The sequence below is a fragment of the Furipterus horrens genome, unplaced genomic scaffold, assembly GCF_987537825.1.
Source record: "Furipterus horrens unplaced genomic scaffold, mFurHor1.1.pri manual_scaffold_1, whole genome shotgun sequence".
NCBI classification, from domain to species: domain Eukaryota; kingdom Metazoa; phylum Chordata; class Mammalia; order Chiroptera; family Furipteridae; genus Furipterus; species Furipterus horrens.
Window position 1 is genome coordinate 90,069,570 of NW_028327171.1, and position 16,839 is coordinate 90,086,408.

At 35.4% G+C, this 16,839-nt stretch overlaps 1 non-coding gene and 1 pseudogene across 1 annotated transcript; both read right to left on the reverse strand.

The window, feature by feature from the left end:
• Positions 1-11,681: 11,681 nt before the first annotated feature.
• On the reverse strand, positions 11,682-12,380 carry LOC150021457 (large ribosomal subunit protein eL13 pseudogene; annotated as a pseudogene).
• A 3,015-nt stretch (positions 12,381-15,395) lies between these two features.
• On the reverse strand, positions 15,396-15,557 carry LOC150021458 (U1 spliceosomal RNA). The gene has a single exon (XR_016513491.1). It is a non-coding gene; the product is annotated as a U1 spliceosomal RNA (small nuclear RNA).
• Between the last annotated feature and the right edge of the window lie 1,282 nt (positions 15,558-16,839).

Here is a 16,839-nt window from a genome sequence, read left to right on the forward strand (position 1 = left end):
AATGAGGGATAGCCCTACAACTACAACAAACTAAATTCAGCCACAATATTAATGAGCTTGGATAAGGGCACTGAGACTCAAATGAGAATGACAGTGTGACTGACACGTGGTTGTAGCTTTGATTGCAACCCTGTGAAACTGAATGGAGAATCCAGCTACACCAGGCGTAGACTTAATGACTTTAGCATCTTACTATCATATAAGATAATAAGTTCACATTGCTTTAAGCCATTGTTTATGGTAACTTTCTATACAGCAATAAAAAATTAATACATCTTTCCTAAATAGATTGCAAAAATAGAGTAAGTTTCTCATATACTTCTGTTGGTTGGCTAGGCTGTCATCTACTAAAATTATTTTTAACAAAGAAATTTTTGATTCCAGAAAGAAAGGGAAAAAGTCCCAGAAGACTTGTTTAATTGCTTAATAATATTTATACCTATGGGTATAGTTAATATAGATACTGAAATAAATTATTACAAGTCTCTTAAATAAGGAATTCAGGGTATATTAAACCATTAGAAAGAGATTACTCTTATAGCATCACAAGTACTTATTGATCTTAACTATTGGATTCTCAACAAAGGCCCTAGAATTGCTCACATTTTAAACTATTTTAAGTTCTTTAATGGTGCTTCAAAATATTGTAGAAAGGATGGAAGCTGGACTCACCAGAACTCCTTTTTCTTCCTTCCCTTTCCCTTCCCTTATCTTCCATTTCTTTCCCCTCCCCTCTCCTCTCCTCTTCTTTTACCCTTCCTCTCTTCTGTTTTTATTCTTAATGGGGTAAATACATGTCCTCTATGCCAATGACAAGGGATAGAATAATGAAATGTGAGGCAGATTCAGTTCTCCAAAAGTTTTTACCAGTGCTGTTAACCATTGCTTTTCCGTTATATGATAAATGACACCTAATACCCAATCCCTGCTCTTTTTTTCTTCATAATAGAAGCCATTTGATCCAGAGATTTACAATGTTTCTAGTCCTCAGAGGCATTTTATTTTGTTTAAACATGTCAGATAATGGTATTTCTTAGTCTAGAGGTGGAGATGTGAGTTAAATTTTCCCAATCAGATTGCAGAAAAGGAATATTTTCTATATTTAAGGAAGAAATTTCCCCTTTCTTTTGCTAGCAATAAATAAGAATTAATGTTGCTCAGACTGTCACTGGTAGCAATATTGAAACCACAGACAACCACCCTTAGGATATAGCTGAGTACAACAGAAGAAAAAGACAAGCAGGACCTGGAACCCTGATTATATTGGGCCTCTCACTACACTACACTTGGAGCCCACTCTATGTCTGGACTTCCAGTTATATTATATAATAAATTTTTTATGGTTAAACCACTTCCAATTCAGGGTTTTCAGTTATATGCAGCTCAGTAGTCTAAGAGATAACACAAGGAATCAATGTTCACTGTCAGTATGCTGCTTAAACTTTAGCTGAGCTTTAAGAGCATTTCAAAGGCCTATAGAATTTCATCTCCTGTTGCCCAAGCAACTAACACATGTCACTTATGGACGTTCAAAGCACACAGGTAATATTCCATCTCATCACCTCAATCTTAAATCCAGAGAAAGACAAATGAAATGGTGCCAATAAATCCTCCAGGCTGCAGAGATTAAAGAAAAAAGAAAGAAAGAAAGAAAGAAAATCCAGGAGACAAAGTCAAGTAAATCTACTCTGCTATCCAATCTACCCTTTTCTACTCTTTGTTTTCATTTCTGTTTTTAATGCTGCCATGAGATATCCAAAATTATATATAAATTTTTTTGGAGCTTAAGTCCTTTTTGCATTCATTTCCCAGACACACTTGACCTTCCCATAAAAGAAGCACTGCCTCCTGCAGAGAAAAGATTCAACAATTCCAAAATCATCACTTAATATTCTTTGTTCTTTTCTTCCCCACATTATAAGAATAAAATTCAATCTTAGACCTAAATAGGTAAATAGCTTTTAATGTAAATCACAAATGCTAATATTCTTGCTCTCTAAATATCTCTTTAATAGGGCTGAATTATATGCTAAGTAATGTAAATAAAATTGAAAGATTAAATTTTATCAAAATTTGTAATGCTGTTTTTACCACAGGCAATGAGTTAGAGATAATTTCAAGACAGGGCTGGTAGATTTATTCATAGTTGCTTTATGTAGTAACCAAATGTGACTTTCATTTATGTCACAGAAGTCTCCCAGGACCCAAAACATTCAGAAAAACTGAGGACTTCTAATACCCAAGAACTTATCAGCCAGAAACTCAGCGAATGTGAGTCATTATTTCTCCCCTGAATTGTTCATCGGTTCCATATGGGCTTCTTGGCTTCCACCATTTGCCTGACATACAGTATTCCCTCACTTATCACAGGTATTACATTCTAGACCCACCCGCCCATGATAGATGAAAATCCTCAAAGTAGGAACCTTACATTTATTTTATTATTTATATATATTTTAAGGCTTTATAAACCCTTCCCACACACTTATAGACTGTTCCCAGTCCTGTATTAACCTTTCCCACTCCCTTATTAACCTTTTCCACACTTTTATAAACACTACTTATGTTCTTAAACATATTCTACACTCTTAAACCTACATAACTTTAACAACATATGTATACAGTACCACAAAACCCCACGATATAGCGAAAAATCCATGAAAAATAATTAAATATAATATTTTTAAAATCCCGCAATACAGTGAGGTTGCAATAAGTGAACCGTGATATAGAGAGGGACTACTGTAGTCTATTGTCCACATAGCATCCAGCATGATCCCATTAATTATAAAACAGGACATGTCCTACAGCCTTTCATCTCACTCACAATATTATGGCCATGAAGACTCCATATAATCTGACCTTCTCCTAAGCTCTTTGACTTTATAGTCTGCCTACATCCCTTCTTAAAGTCCACCTTGTTCATCCTGCCCTCCATCCTGAAAATGACAAGCATGCTTCCACTCACATCCTTTGCCTGTGAAATTCTTCCCAGAGCTATTTGCTTGACTCACCTCCATCAATTAGATTTCTATTGGAATATTCTTTTATCTATTCATATATATTCATTATTCCTTGCCAGTTTATACAAAATCTCACCCTTTGCATCACTCCTCATCCTCTCACCATATTTCCTTAGTTTTTTTTTTCAAAGTATTTGTCATTACTGGACATATTACATAATTCATTGCCTAATATCCCCAACCAGAATGAGAGCTCTCTGCTATCAGGAATTTCCCTTTGTTGCTATATCCCAACACCTCAACCAGTGCCTGACACTTGGTAGAAGCTAAATAACTATTCATTAATGTGAACAAACTTTTATTTCAATAAAAGTTGCCAAGAACATGCACAATATATCCAGGTAAAATACAGTTTTGTTGAAAGTAATTTTATCCTTTAAATTTGCATAATGAGATCATGCCTTGTTTATTTGTTTTTTAATTGCCATTTCTTTTGGAAAAAGAAGTAATATTTCTTACAGAAAAATATATATGATGTATGAGTGCATATGTGTGTAAAAAGGTAAAAGAAGGAAAACAAAATTAGCTGCAATTGCACCCATCAAGAGATAATCACTGTTATAAACTATATAGGAAGAAACCATTTTCATTTCCTGGGAACTTAAATTAATATTTTACTCCATGGACTGAAACAATTTCATATTTTTTAAAGTAAGAAACAAACTGAGCAAAACACCATTGAAGAATTACTGAATATTTGTTTAGCGTAATGTTAGGTCACAAAGTACACACATTTCAGCATGTCTCAACTGGGAAAAGACTGAAGTCTTCTAGTATTAGAACTGTTACCAGCTTTAGCATTTTTCTAGGAAGTAGACTTTAAGAAAACAAGCAAATAAAAATCAAACGTAATTAAAACTGTCAGTGAACTTCCTCGAACGTATCATTCAAACAGAGTTATTAGTAGGGTAAAACAGTATTTAATCTCCCAAATATCTCTTTGTTAGAATCCATTAAAGTGTATCTTTTAGAGGAAGCTCAAGGCTCTATACCTTTTCTTTAAAATATCATTAACTATGAATCAATTATAATTTGATATATTATATTATATATATTTTTAAAAATTAAAATGTACATTATATCACTCCTGGCACTGTGGCCACAGCTTTCAATTTTCATATAATTGACAATACTATGGTCCTTTGAATGTTACTTTAAGCTCATGATACCTAGAACTAGCATTTTCATAATGCAAATGTTCTAGTTAAATTTTGACCTTTGAATTCCTCTATCTAAATATGAAAACTCGATCTTTGAAATGAATTAATTTCCATTTATTTATCCAGCAAAGTAAGTTGAAATTATGTATTTTCAAATTACCTATTGTTCTAAGCTTTTCATGGTTTGTTTCACTTCAATTTTCAAAGAATTTTATGATAGATGTTTGAAAGCTACATAACTTTTTCTTCTTATTGGCATTCCCCAATACATGTGTGTGTGTGTGTGTGTGTGTGTGTGTGTATTTCTCTCATACTCTCTATAGGGTCCTCAATAAGACTACCTAAAATGTTATTGGGAAAAGCAAAACCAAACAAAGATATGCTAGAGTCAGTGGTTTAGCAAAGAATATGTACATATTGGGGATAGTCTGCTTAAAATAAATCAGTCCACATCCAAAAATTGAAATATTTTGAATGTTCTTTGATTTTTATCAATTTAAAGATTTTATTTTTTCAAAATTTAATTGCAACCTGCATTTTACTAGCATTCATTCTTCTTATAGAACAAGAAAACTTAGAAATTCACCCAACAAAGATCCTTTTGATCTGTCTAAAGCTCATGTCCAAAACTAAAATTTAGCCATAGTTACTGAAGAAGACATTCTAATAAAGAATAATGCACCTGTCAATAGGAACCGTGCTCTCTAGAGAGAAGCAGGAGCTTTACTTTACTTCTAGGAGATACACCATTAAATAAATGTACAGTATTTTTTCTTAAATTATAGTTTAAGACCATAGAGTGAATGAATAAGAAATTTAGGTTAAGGCTTGAGCCTCGTTTTTACATTTATCATGATGTGACAGAGATATGTTGTATGTCAAACTACCAAAATAGATGCCACATAAAGAAGTTCATGTACAATAGCTTCTAAAGTTTGGTGATAATGTTGACTCAGAGGATACATATTCTCACACACTAAATCTATCTTTTTGATTAATGCCTACTTCATGTTCAGCACTCTTCTAGGGGCAGGGGAACCAAATCAAGTCCTGTCCAAGGAAATTATACCCAATGATCAAACAAAATCCAAAGATTTAACCACTATATATTAGGCTTCTCAACAGAAAAAGACAGATGTTTTCAGGGGACTTATTCTCATAAGGAACCAACTATAATGCATCCAGACTTGAATTGCACCTTTTAAAACACTTCCTACACATCTCCTGGGGCACTTAAAAAAATACAGATTCCTTGGCTAACTTACTCCTGAAATAGAAGCTGTCCTATTACAGCCCAGATATCCACTCCAGTGTTAGGAAGTGGAAACCAGAACAAGAGTGAATTAAAAAAAAAAAAATTCCCCAAACTCTGTTCCCTCCTTTTTCGACTCCTTTGTCTGAATCCAAGCCCCTCTGGATTCTCTCCTCCCTCCAGTTCACAGAGCTGAAAATGTTGTTCAGCTTGAAGTAATAATGATAACTATAATGACACAAATTTCATATTCTTCCCAGCATGATGCCACACAGAGAAGTGATGGCCTTGTGCAGGGCAGTCATGTATCAAAGCTGCAGGACCTGCGCAGAATTCAGCAAATGCCAGTGCTCTCCTTCAGTTCATGTTCCCTGTAACCTTGCAGTCTCTTTCAGTGACTGTACCAGATAACAGGTAATTTGTCAAAAGAAAAACATCATAAACTACCCTTCTGCTTTCTAAAGTATCTTTTTCCCCTCTACCATCTGATTTCAAAATTGAAGTTGGAAGGAGTTTTGAGATAGTGTGAAATTTTGAAATAGTAGGGCTTGAGGCCCTTAGAATCCTGGCCCCAGTGTTTTGGCCCTCAGCTTGTCCTCACTGAGCTCTTCTTATTAGAGACATTTCTCTTCTCAAGACACTGAACTATGCCCGAGAACAATCACAAATTGCAAAGAAATTTTATTGAAGGTCAAGATACTTTTTTATCAAGAGCTGGCAAGCAGTCTGATTCAGCTTACAGTGACTGACAAGACCTGTGCTCCAGTGTCTAATTATATCAGCACTTTTGCAGTATTTATTATGTGGTGAGTGTGTGCGTGTGTGTGTGACTTTCTCTTTTATGGTTTTGAAAGAGGAACAACAATTACCAAAAAAGACACACAGCAAAAACAAGGCAGGCAGGGAATCTCCCATGGAGATGTAAAATCTTCACGATCTTAACAGTTTGGGAGCAAGTGCACACTTCATTATTTATGCAGCTATTGGTCACCTCCCAGTGGCCCCAGAGCAGGACCCAGCGAGACAGAGTTTTCTAGTTTTGAAGGCAACAAAGAGACCCTTATTATAAGTTTATTGGGATGTAAAGCCCAGCTATTTTATTGGAAATGTTTCCTTTTTTATGCATGCTGAATCTGCTAATAGACTGCTTTATGTTCTTTGCTCTTTAATTCAATATTCTATCACTTTCATTTCTGAGATTAGTCTCAAAGAAAACTGAATTATTATGATGTGCTTGACATGCAACAATCAAAATGAACTTTGAATACTTGTATCCTAACATACCTTCAATTTCTTATTTATGGACCAAAAATTGTTGGTTTAGTATTTGTGTACCAAAAGGTTGTTTCTATAGGTAATTTCTCAAATGGAATGAGGTTCTAATTCCATTGTCACTCACAAAAGAAGGTCAACAATACCATTTTATATGAAAGTGATGTGAACCAAGGAAAATGTTAGCTTATTGTGGAAATAAATGTACTTACTAATCAATCCTGTTGAAAGGACACTATCCTATAATTAACACATGATGATTCTATATTATATGTAACTTATATGGAAGGTATATATAATACTTAAAAATGAACATGGGCACATTTTCCTCCCAATATAAACTAATCATTACTGCTTTTAAAGCCCTTCCCAAATAACAATTCCTTTATTCCATCCAGAGGCAACTCATGACATTTATTGATAGTTTCTCTGGTTATATCTGTTCCCCTAAACAACACAATATTTAGTTTTGTGTGTGTAACTATTTTATAAATGGAGTTACACATTCATTTTGTCATTTGCCTTCTTTACTTCATGTAATATGTGATATTTTGTTGATAAATGAGTAAACCTTGTTTTTACTGATGAACACTATTCCATGGTACAAATATCAAGCTTTCTACTTAATTTTTAGTCAGTGGATGTTTGAAGTGACTCCAGTTTTGTTTTGTTTTGCTATGAAAATATTGCTTAGTTCTTTTTATCAGACATTGATCCATGTATAACAAGATCTAGATTATAATTAAATAATCTCACCAAGAAATTAACTACATCATGCAAGATTCATTGTTTGATTCTACTTAGGAGATAGGCCACAGAGTTTTTTAGCTTTGTGATTGAGGAAATTTTCATGTGACTTGGTAAAGTTAGCCTCATTTGTTTTCTCCCTTCATTTCTATAGTCTGGATTTCGCTTTTCATTCTCTACCATTATACCCGCTTCCCATAGAATTCCCAAGATAATGGGGAAAAAAATAAGGTTTATTTCACATAAGAAAAGAAAACATGTCCTAGCATTCATAAAGAAAACAGTAAGAAAATCTGTTTTCTCTGTCTCTGGCTTATTATTTCATACTGAGTATATCAAAGTATGTGTTTTTGCTTCAACATTTGTGAAATTTGTTAGTGAATTTCTGTTTAGAAACTTCTGTCAGTGTAAGTTTCTCACCACCAAGTATCCACTAATGATTTATTTAGCTCCTGCTCCTCACTTGGATGTCTGCTGTATCTCCATGTGGCTCATCTACTTTTCCTCCTTGGCTACTGAGCTTTACAGACCATTGCAACTGCTTTATTACTACCTCAAGGATGGAACATACTGCTTTTTTGGTCAGACAATATTATCACTTGTTTAGTCCCTGTAATACCCAACCTCACAGATGAAGTGGTAATAGCATGCTCTCTGTTCTCCAACCACATTTTACCAGTAAGAAATTGGAAAGGGTCCTTTCAACTGTTCATTTCATTCATGGATCTGCCTACCTTGATCTTAATGGTTCATAAAAGGCTCTGGAATTTGATTAGTTGGTACAATACAAAATATGCTTTCTCCACTTACTATCTGTGCATTATTAATCAGTTTGATTAACCTAACACTGTCTCATTTACTTATCTATAAAGCGATATATAAAACAATACTACATCAGTTAGTTCTTGCTGTGTAACGAATCTCCCCAAAATGTAACAGCATAAAACAATAACCATTTATTATATCTCATGGCTCTATGGTTTGTATGGGCTGATCTAATGATATGGGCTGAACTTGGTTGATCTCAGCTTGGTTTATTCAGTTGTATATACTCATCAGGTAGGTTAGCTGAGGACTGGCTAGTTTAGGAGAGCTCTAGTTGGGTTATTCAGCTCTGCTGTGTATGTTTTCACAACTTGAGTTTGTTCTCATATCAGTGGCAGGTTTCTAAGAATGTGACACCTAGGCCCAGAATTGGCCCAGTGTTACTTCAGCCAAAGCAACTCACAAGACTAGCACAGAGTCAAATTGGATGGAAACTATAAAATTACAACACAAAGGGAGGCCATTACATAGGACCACCAATTCAATAATTCTACATAATAATATTAATCTCTAAAAATGCTATAAGAATTAATCCACAGCATACATCTTATTATAGAGCAGGTACATAATAAAAGCTGATGGGGAACTAATGTTATCATCCTAATATCTGGGACTAGAATATGGTGGTTTCTTAACCAAAAGATGTTTGTTAAATAGAAGAGTGACAACCCTTCCCTATCTTCCTGATATTTAAGAAAAAAAATTCTAAAACAATTGTCACTGCAAAAAATTGTCTCTGTTTCCAAGATCCTCCGAATTAAGAGTCAGCAAATGCTTTCTGTAAAACAGATGCTAGTAAATAGTTCAGACTCTGAGGGCTAATATTTCTATTGCAACTATTCAACTCTGCCACTGAGTAAAAAGGCAGCCATAGGTGATAATGTCACCAAATGGGAATAGCTGTGTTCCAACAAAATTTTATTTACAAAAAAAACAGGTGATCAGTATGATTTCTTCCACTTGCCATAATTTGCTGTTTCCTAATCTAAATGACCTAGCATGTGAAGAACTGGGATGCTATCAAAGAACTTAACTGGTGAGTATAATTTATTTCTAGGTTTACTAGTCTTCCATGTTCTTTTTTAATAAAATTTTTAGTGTGACATTGAAATGAGAATTATTATGAGGCATATACCTCCAAATATCAAGCAACCAGCATGATACAGAGAGATCTGACTAAGATCCCTGGGGAGAAGTAGGAGGAGCTGTAGGAGGTGTTTGCCTGAGGCAATAGAAAGCAGTCTAGGACAGGATTGGCTGAGAATCTGAATGCCTCTAGAGCCAATGGAAATAAAAAGGGGGCTGGCTCTTTGGCTCATGAGCTTTTCTGGTTCCTGAGATGGCTCTCTCTTGGGCTCAAGCACAGCATGGGCAGAGGCTTGGGTTCAGGTTTGGGCTCGGGTTCTCTTATTCTTCTTCCTTGAGGATGCCTGGATCATCAAACTGAAGCTGCCTGAATTTCCCAATGGATAGTATTTTGTATGGGAAGGAACTCTGGACACAGCCTAGGATCGAGCTGGCCTGGCAGAGGGTGGCAGGTTTATTCCTTGGGTGTTCTAGAAGAAACAGGCTCTGAGGCAGAAGCCTGCCATTCTTCCAAAATTGTGTAGCTATTGTATTTTATGTTGTTTTAGTTTGTAAACTAACCCTATTGAAACTAATTGGGAAAAAGATAAGAGAACCCAGGCGTGAGAGTTTAGCTTTAATTGATGGGCTTAACTGATTAAAGCTGTGACTTTACAGGCTTAAGTAACTGCTTTTGAATAAAGACTCTTCCTTTATCACCAAATCTTCACCTCTGGGATTTTGCCTAGAGGTGGTAGAGGGCAGCAGGACCCCCAAATGCTGTTTGGTAACAAGCATCTAAAACTCATTATACCATTAAATAGCTGTATTGTGGCTAATATATTGTACAAGGTTTTCGTTGCATAGAAAAACCAAAATAGCAAAATGTTTTCAGATTGGTTGCCTTCAAAAAGATCTTAAATAATATAGCTTATTTAGATGGTTGATATAAGTATCCTACCCATAAATTCAAAGCATAACATTATAAATCATACTTTTTTATTAGTAAGAAGTAAATGATATTCATATTTTGATGTGATTTATTGTTTCGAAGTTGAACATAATGTGATTTTAATCTAAGTGTGAAGGTGCATTAGAATATGCTATTGAAGTTATGAAAACTGGCTAAAGCTATTATTTGCCTCTCTACAAGCTTCAGCAATATCTTTTTGGATGCTCTAAATTAATATTGATTTTATTTTTTATTCATTTATTAAAAATAATATTGATTTTAAAGGTGTGATAACATAGGTCATCTTAAGACATGTTGTATTGGTGGATCCATCCACTAACAAGTATGCACTTCCATTTTACAAAAAAGCATCTTTGCGGCAAAGAACTGGTTTAACCATTTAGTCCTTCCTCATGGCAAATTTTGAGTATAGATTTAGAGAAGGAAAATTACTCAGAAAATACCACACACATGTATTGGGGGAAAGTAAAAAGCACCCATCTCATTACAAACATTTTTTATATTTCTATGGTAATATTGGAGTTAAATGTAAAATGTAAAATTTGAATACATTATCTTGGGAGAGCTGGTGAAAGAGGCACTATTGGGTGCCTGGAGTCACATGTCATTATGCTTAGGGAGTTTTATAGAGCAGATGAATATTTAGCAGAGGAATGCAATTAAGTGAGAAAAGGGAGAGAGGAAATTTGGACCCAAGAGATGATAGTGGGTTGATTCAGAAGCTGAAATGTGTGAAGCATGTTGACATGAGCAATGACATTAGTTGGCAGATAAGAGAGCTACATGGAGAGAATGCTCCAGAGAGTATTTTAAATCTTAGATTTTCTGTACTAGAACATTAGCTTATATAAAATATATTGACATCTTTTTAAAAACATTATTTTTCAAGAAAGATTATTCAATAGCAGAGAAATAACAAATTAAACTTTATTGTGCAGATGTGTCTTTGATTAAGAAGAGATAAAAATGCTCCAATTATTTTGTAATTTGATCATGAAAGTACCCTTTTCTTATTGGAAAATGAACACAATATTTTAAATTATTTCTATTTTAATCTTCATGTGAAAGTTTAAAAAAAAAATGCGGTAAATAACAGCCTTAAAGTCAGTGGTGACATTTTCTTTTTTAAGTTGTTAACAGTTGACCATCTGAACTCTCTCCAAAAAATATCACTTAAAAATTTTTGCAATAAAAAGATGTAGTTTTACATTTATTAATAAGAATAATATTCCTACTTTTCAATAGTGTTTGTTATTTCAAATAATTTCCTAAATATTATTTATCTTATTTATTGATAACATCTTTTCTACACCTCTAATCTACTGTCTATAATCTATAATCTTATCTGTATTTATCTATTTTTTTTTTTTATCAGAAATTGCCAACAGCACTTTATTTTTTCTTTTCAACATCCTGTTCTGCTGCTTCCTTGGCTCGTTTTGCCCGGATGCCGAAGAGCTGAGCATTGGCGCGGGCCATGCGAAGACTGGCAAAGGCCTTGAAGTTCTTCTCCTCCTCTGTGATGACTCTGGCTTTCTCCTTCTTGTAGACATTCCGTATGGGCATGACTGGTCCTGTCAGCTGGGTGGCCAATTTGAGTTCTTTTTCAGAGCTGTCGCCCTTCTTGGGGGCCGAGGGCTTTCTGGGGAAGAGGATGAGCTTGGAGCGGTACTCCTTCAGCCGTTGCACGTTGGCCTGCAGGGACTCAGTGGACTTGTTCCGCCTCCTCGGATCCACTGAGATGCCAATGGCCCGGGCCACCTTTTTGTGGATGCCGGCCGCCTTTAACTCCTCCAGGCTGAAGCCCCTACCGGCGCGCACTTTGGTGTGGTACCTCACCGTGGGGCATCTCACTATGGGCCTGATGGGTCCGGACGCAGGGCGCGGGGCAATGCGGCGCGCTTTGGCTTGCCGGGCCTTGCGCCTGCGTATCTTCCGCGCCGGCTGGTTAAACCACGTGGCAACGCGTCGCTGCCAGTCCTTGTGGAAGTGGGGCTTTAGAATCATGCCATTTCGGCTGGGCGCCATGGCTACTGCCTACGGTCCCCACTTCTCCGTAGGAGAACAGCTGTATTTATCTATTATATAAACTATAATCTTATCTATATATAATCTCTTCTCTATTTCTGTATAATTTGATAGATGTTATCTATAAGATAGCTTTTATTAATTCTCATTTTGATAAAGAAAAGAAAGCTCAACAAAAGCAAGTGATTTATTTGGAGGACAACATTATAAGGGGCAATATAGTACTAAGATTCCATTCCTCAATATTCTGACTTCAGGTTTGCACAACATTATAGCTGTCTTTCATTTAGTACCTACTATTGCTGAATTCATGAGTTTAATGAATCTTTTGAAATTCTTGCACTTCTCACATTCTGAAAGCAAAGTACATTATTAAATAAGTAAATAAATAAATGTTTACTTTAAAGTAGAAAGAAGGTTAAATTTAAATTAAGTGATGGCTGGCATTGATTAATTTCAGATTAAAAAAATCATAACATACTTAGATGCTTCTATTTTTTAAAATGTTATTTTTTCTCCTATTTATATTTATGTTATTGAGTTGTTTGTAAAATAATAATATTAAAGATCAAGAAAGAAAAATGAGTTTCTTCTTCTCAACCAATAACTTGTAAGGGTAATATAGAAGATTACCCTCTGATAGTTAAATTAGAAAAATCAATAAACCTAATGAATGAGTTGTGTGATTTAAAATGGGTTCTGGCCAATAGTCTTATATATTTTCATAAAATTACCTATGAAATCTAGAAAAAAAAAGATATAAATTCATAAGACCTAAATATTAAGACTATCATATATTACCGGAATATGAGAGACATTTCTACTGAATATAAGTGAGGAGGAACTAGGTGAAGGGTGGGGAATGTTTTTCTTTTGTGTTTTGCTTCATGGAACATGACGATACCCCCCACTTCAGAGAACATGAGAACATAGCATGCGTCTAATGTATAGCCTGTCAGAAAGCTGCATGATCGCTTATAGCTAAACAGTGCTGATTATGGTTTTTCATATACTCCCCCATACAACATGTCAGTAAAATATCTATTAGGATCAGGAAAAAATATCCCACTAAGAATATGAAGCTACCAACTGATAACCCTCCTAATGATCTCCACACCTGTGATTCTGTTCTTATCTGCTTGTTTGCTTAGTTTGTTATTTAGATTCAATTATTGATAGTTGTGAATTTATCACCATTTTAATGTTCATCATTTTAATCTTCTTGTTTTTCTTAAGTAAGTCTCTTTGACATTTCATATAATAATGGCTTGGTGATGATGAACTCCTTCAGCTTCACCTTGTCTGGGAAGCACTTTCTCTGCCCTTCCATTCTAAATTATAGTTTTGCTGGATAGAGTAATCTAGGTTGTAGGTTTTCATCACTTTGAATACTTCTTGGTGCAGGAATTAAGCACAAGCTGATAAGTACAAAATAGACAGGGGGACGATAAGAACAGGGGGATGAATAAGACTTTAACCAACAACAATAACAAAAGAATATGAAGCTTCCTAGATGAAATAGCTACAAATTATGAAAATTAAGTCAGGACATGCACACCATCCTATTCTCAAGCTGACAGTCTAGAATGGGTATTAGCTAGTATTCAAATACCCATCCCCAAAGTCAGCTTTGCAAATACAGGTTTGAATATATTTCTCCTTTTTAGAGAAAAAAAATCAATATTCAAAACACTACTAATGCACAACATGGGAGGTCCAAAGGAAAACTGCACCATGAAAGAGGACATATTATCTCTTCAACTCCAAATCAAACCAACAAACAAATGGTTTACCAATATTAATTATTTTCTAGAATGACTCATCTACTTTTCTTTTTGAAAACATGGGCCAGGAACTAACCATTCTATACCTCACTTTTCTCATCTGTAGAATAGAAATGATTATTCTACCTCAGATACTTGATCACAGGACCGAAGGTGATAGTACACATGGACTATATAGAGCCATCATGAACCCTCAATATAGTTTTCTCTTTTTCTATTGTCCCTCTCCTTTACCCCTTTAGTCTCACAAGACAACAAGTTAAAAAACTCCTCTTGATATTCCATATGCTACTAACAGATGTTGCCATTTAAAGGAAGCATAAGACTCTAAGAAAAGAAGAAGCTATGATGCAGATACTAGAATAACATGCAAAGAAAATAAGTGAAAGTACAATTAGAAGTAAAAATTGAAGGAGCTTTAAAATTGTCTTAGCAGGATGAAAATAAACAAGGTAAGAAAGAGAAAAATTAAACATGTGGGAAATGAATCAGATACTAATTTAACATCAATTCAATGTAGATACACTATAAGCCTAGCGTTGTACCAAACATTAGGGATAAATGCCGGGGTGCGGGGGGTGGGGGGAGATGGTGACTAAGATGGTGCCTGCCTTCAGGGAAATAAATCAGTCTCTCTCACGCACTCCTTCTCCCTCGTGCCCTCACTCTCTCCATCTGTCTCTGTCTTTTCTAATCTACTGGTACCTAAGAGAGGTAGTGATTGGTTCAAGGATGGGCCTAAGACCCAGGTTGTTTCCAACAGAGGGCATTACAGGGGCTACAGAAAAAATGTCTCTTTCACTGATCTTGAGCCTGAGAAATTATGAGTTTGCATCTGTTGTAACCACCCCTTTCTTAACCACAAGGAGAGAAGCTTTCTGAGCATGAAGCCAACACAGAGAGTGAAGAGAAAAACAAACAAAAGAAAAACAGTGTCCTGGATGACATGATTTGAGCTTCTATAGTAAGTCACACCTGAGCTGTTCCAGAAATTTGAGACTATCCATACATTTGCTTTTTGCTTAAGCTACTTTGGAATGTTATGTATGTATGTATTTGTTTATTTACTTATTTTACTACTGGCAGCCAAAAGAGTGATAGGGAGGCACTATAGTTAGCCATGCATTTCCAAAACCATCAAGTTTGAACAAACATTAAAGGGATGAAAAAAATATCTGATATTAAATATAAACATACTAGTTTTTAAAAATTATAAATATGCAGTAAAATATTGAATTTATAGCATTATAATTCCTTTTTTTTTTTATGGGAGAGTGCAAACGCAGCTCCCACTACTACAAATCAAGCAGTCAAGTTTCCCACATTTGGGGAAATTGCAGGGGTCAGCACACCCGGAGTGCAATGGATAAGCCTCGCCCTGGGAAAAGCACCTTCATAGTCATGGTATCTCCCCCGCCAGGTAAGTATATACAATTCTTTAAAGATAGTCCAAATTTGCTATTCATTCCCTGTCCTCCACTAATTCATTTAAGAGAAATCTTGTAACTTTTTGTCATACTTTGTGAACAAAGACTTCAGATGGAGCCAATTAATGAAGGTTTATTTATCCTGAAGTGCATGCGCCTGCTGAGTGTAGCGGGATTGTTCTCTGGCAAGCTATGTTTCTCCACTAACAGGCCTGCCTCTGGACCCGTGTGCATACTGCTAGAGACTGTGATATTATGAACACCACCAGTACAGGTTGACAGAAACAGGCTGGGTACAATTGATTGGTACAAATGGTTTCAAATGGGTAATGAGGCTTCAAGCTCAAAATAATAATTTGATGACATCCATAAGCAGAGGCACCAAAACTCCATGAAAACCATTTGAAAGGTATTGGGAAGAATATCTTAGTAAGCTTCTCCTAAACATGGAATTTTTACTATACTGATGCGTTATTTTGAATTTTAAGTCCTCCAATAAAATGCAAATACTTTTGAGAGATGAGGTACTTCAACTGAGGTGCAGCAGACACTTTTCTTGACTCTGTGGATAGGAACTAAGGAGAAAGTGAGGCTGAAGGAGAGGAGCTTTGTCTTAGCACACAGGCTACTTCATATCAGTCATTGTTTAGGTTACACTGACCAGGAAATGGGATTGAGGCTGGAATGGGGCCAAGAAGAAGAAAAAAAAAACAAAACAGAAGAGAGAGGGAAGGTAAAATGACCCATCAACAACAGGTTTGCTGAGAGCTGGGTCTTACATAGCAAAAATGGTTCTTCAAAATACTATGCACTTTTCCCCTTTGGCATATTAAGAAAAATTTTCCAACAACAACTCTTCCAGATGTGATTATGGCTTCATGTAAAGAGTCCACCCTGCCCACTTACCCTCCCCTGTTGTCTAATTTTCTTTAATTTTTAAAAACTCATTGATTTTTAAAGAGGAGGGGGAGGAAAGGAGACAGGGAGGGAGAGAATGAGAGAATAGTTGCTTCTTGCATGTTCCCTGACTGGGGATCAAACCCACAATTTTGGCATATGGAGACAATGCTTTAACGACCTGAGCTACTTAACCAGGGCTCCTGTTGCCTAATTTTCTTTTCATTCATCCTGTAATCTGTAAATATGTATTAGATGTTGCTCCATGAAAGTCAAAATATGCTGGCTTTATAAATAAAGATATAGAATCCAAAAATAATTTTTATGTCAAATAACAAAACAGTGTAGAAAAAACTTTCTTTGTGCACACATGGAATGAATAAAAT